This window comes from Triticum dicoccoides, chromosome 6B, assembly GCF_002162155.2.
Source record: "Triticum dicoccoides isolate Atlit2015 ecotype Zavitan chromosome 6B, WEW_v2.0, whole genome shotgun sequence".
NCBI lineage: Eukaryota > Viridiplantae > Streptophyta > Magnoliopsida > Poales > Poaceae > Triticum > Triticum dicoccoides.
Genome location: NC_041391.1, coordinates 163,896,967 through 163,900,396, shown reverse-complemented (window position 1 = coordinate 163,900,396; position 3,430 = coordinate 163,896,967). Strand labels below are relative to the sequence as shown.

The 3,430-nt window shown below is 43.4% G+C and overlaps 2 pseudogenes; both read left to right on the top strand.

The window, feature by feature from the left end:
* The first annotated feature begins 1,667 nt into the window (after positions 1-1,667).
* Positions 1,668-1,752, top strand: LOC119326922 (annotated as a pseudogene).
* A 99-nt stretch (positions 1,753-1,851) lies between these two features.
* LOC119326918 lies at positions 1,852-1,935 on the top strand (annotated as a pseudogene).
* The last annotated feature ends 1,495 nt before the right edge of the window (positions 1,936-3,430 follow it).

Sequence of the window (3,430 nt, the reverse complement as noted above, 5' to 3'; positions counted from 1 at the left end):
AGGAGTTCGCGCGGCGGTTCAACCTCCTCGGGCTGGTCCGATTCAGGACGGAGGTAGTGAGCGTCCGCTGCAGCATGGCCGACAACGCGGGCTGGAGGATGAGGCTCTCCTACGCTGGCAGCGAGCTAGAGGAGGAGGTTTGACGCCGTGAGATCAACCGTCGGATGCCATGGGCGCCAGTCGGAAGCTGCATGGCAAGATCGACTGTCTCCTTAAGAAGGTCCAGGAGGGCGTCGACGTCTTCGACAACATCTGGAACAAGGCACGCACGCACGCGCCGTCTTCTTTCCTCTCCCCAACCCCTACGCTAGATTCTCATGATTTTGCGCGATTTTGGGGCAGGTCTACGACACCAAGAATGCAAACCAGAAGGAGAAGTTTGAGGCGGACCTCAAGAAGGAGATCAAGAAGCTGCAACACTACTGGGACCAGATCAAGACCAGGATCCAGTCCAGCGTGACCAAGGACAAGAAGGTGACCCCTCTGTAAACAGATCAAGGACCATGATCTATTTGGTGCTGTTTTCGGTGATGATTTGGCTCTTGGAAATGCCCTCCTTGTAGATTTAGCTTAGTACACTATGATCATGTAGTGTGTGTAGGCTTATTACTCTGTGTGGTTTTATCTTGCCACTACAGTGAGGATCAGGGATTCACCGGCAACAAAGTTAGTTCTGATATTTCTGTCGTAACAGTTGTTACATTTCTCATGTTTGATTCCTGTTCTGGAAGTCCAAATAACTTACAAAGTACGTCCTATCATGATACATATTGCGTGCATATTTGGTTTCTGGTTGATGCATGGTTGGTGTGCTAGCTGTTCGTTAGTACTTGCTAGTTGTTACTATTGCTCTTTTTTATGAAGGCAGTTAGTGTTTAACATCTATCGCTTTAGCGCCTAGCGACTAAACAATGTTTTGTTTCTGGTTAGTTAGGATGATTCGTCTGCTTGTATCCATTTTCCTGAACTAATTCCGTGTATTAGTTCGTTTTAGGTTAATTTTAGACTATCTAGGACCATGTGTTTTTTGGTTAATTTTACTATGTTGGATTTGGAAGCGCAGGCGACCTCCATGGACGACATCGACGATGAAGAGGAGGACAAGGAGGACGACATCAACGATGAAGAGGAAGACAAGGAGGACGACCAGGACATGCGCGACCCCACCCTCGAGCCCAACGAGCTCGACGAACATAGTCGAGTCTGACCTCAAGCTCGGCGAGGAGGGCATCATCTAGTACGACCATGACGGCATGCCACAGAAGGTCATGTGCTCTGCTCTGCTTGCCTCGTTTACTGCATCGCCACCGCAATAGATGTTTCTTTTCTTTTCTAATTTGGCTGGATTTGTGCATCTCCGATTTGATGCGTTTGTGCGTGCGTGTGTTGAAAAGTGACCTCGGATCTGGAGAAGGGTGCCAAGGAGAAGAGCTCAAGGTCAAGGGCCCCGTCAGGATGCTGCTCAACATCACCACCAGGAAGTTCCCTTGTGGAGTAGGTAGCCACCTCCCTCTCTTTGCCCTTCCACCCGATCCCATTTGCTTAGTAGCTCTACATAGTATCTGGTCCTTACATGCTCACAGTAGCTCGTTGGTGATGTGGGTCACTATGTTTTTGTGGATAGCTGACTGTTTAGGGAAATTCCGTGACGATGATGATGTTGTGCTGGGCAAAGGATGTGAAACATTTAGACCGATGTGGCCTTTCCGGTCTTTGATGATCTAAAATTGAGCTTTTTAAAACTGATGCCTAGCATGCCATCAATGTTTTTTTGTTCCTCATCTAGAGATGCAGCTCTGTGTGTTGGTGTGATATAATGTAGAGGAGTTGCATGTGAATCGTTTGTCAGCTGAGCATATGATGTTACAAGGAGATGCTACTGAGATTTTACGTCGTTGACGTATCTTAAACCGAGCTTTTTAAAACTGATGCTTGGTTGATCTAGTTCTAGTATATTAGTTGGGTGAGAGTCTACTGTTGTTGGTGCAGTGTTGTCATTTCTTTTTAGGTCATTGAAGAATAAATAAGATAAGCATTTCTCGAGCCAATGTCTGAAGTAGTTGCTGCTGTGTAGTCATCGGCTGGACCTAGTTTGGCAGTGCTGTATTTAAAATACCATAGTATCTCAAAGCTTCCGTATTGCAATGCGTGGGCAATGAATACTACTGTAGTTTTGATGCGTTTGGCTAATGTTGTTTTACTGTAGTTTTGATCGATAGTCACACAACTTAATCTAACTTATACTAAACCTACGGAGCTACACAAAATAGTGTGTGCCGGCCGGCTGCATGCAACACTGTATGGTCTTCTGACCGCTGAGCTAGGAAGTTGCAGACGTGATTGGCAGTAGCTAATTACAAAGAATAGGAATCATTATCCTATTTTAATTAGTGTGGTGCATGCCATTGAAAGGATACTGACATGTGGTTAGTTATGCTTGTGAACCAAGCTGCACGGTAGTCAACCAGCAATGACACGAGCGACTTTTCCTCAGTTTGAGAAAAAGAGGTCCAGACCACTTTTTTAATACTCCAAGAGAACCACAGTAACAACAATACCACTGTTTATGAAATTGCAGTTTTTGGTATAGCCAAACGCCTCAAAGTATTCAAAACTACAGTTTTTCAAAATCTATGGTATTCTAGTAATGCTTTGAAAATACTTTGCATCCAAACGGGGCCTGCAATTAGCACATAGCTGTGTTGTACAGTTGCTTATATAATCAGATGTTGTATGTAGTCACGTACGCTTTCCAATTTTGATCCAATGCTTGCTTCCTAGCTCACGTGTGTCAATTTTCCAGATACTTGCGACTCCTTGTGCATTACCCCTCAACTAACAAGTAAAAGTAAATAAAATCACTGTTTATGCTCACTCCTTGTCTTCATATACCTTTTCAGTTAGCTGTTACTTCTCTTGTTTTATATTGAGTTTGGGAATTCGGTACTGATGATAGTCCAACGACTCTGTCATCTGATGCACAAGTCCATGCACGTCGGCTCTCTGAGTTTGAGAACTTGTTTCCGCTGTAGTTGCAGTTATTGAATGACAGTAGAGTAAAATAAATTTTAACAATTTTATCTTCCGCGATTAAAACAAATCTGCGATAGATTTGCAGCAAACTAATGTTATCAGTTCTATCTTCTATGATTAAAACAAACCCACAGCAGTTTTCCAATGTCAGTAGCAGCAAACTAGATTTTATAATTATATCTTCTGTGAAGTTTAGGTGCAATGTGTGGCAGTGAAGTATTTTGCATCACCTGCACTTGTGCAATGAATTTTCATATTGTGTCTCTATTTTCTTGTATGAATGAGTATCTCATTTTAACTAGCTGGAGAACAAAAAGCATGGTACTAGCTGAATTTGTGTTGGCATTCTTAATAACTGTCCTTTTTTTGAAAGGTCTTCTCATGATATATTGGCTCT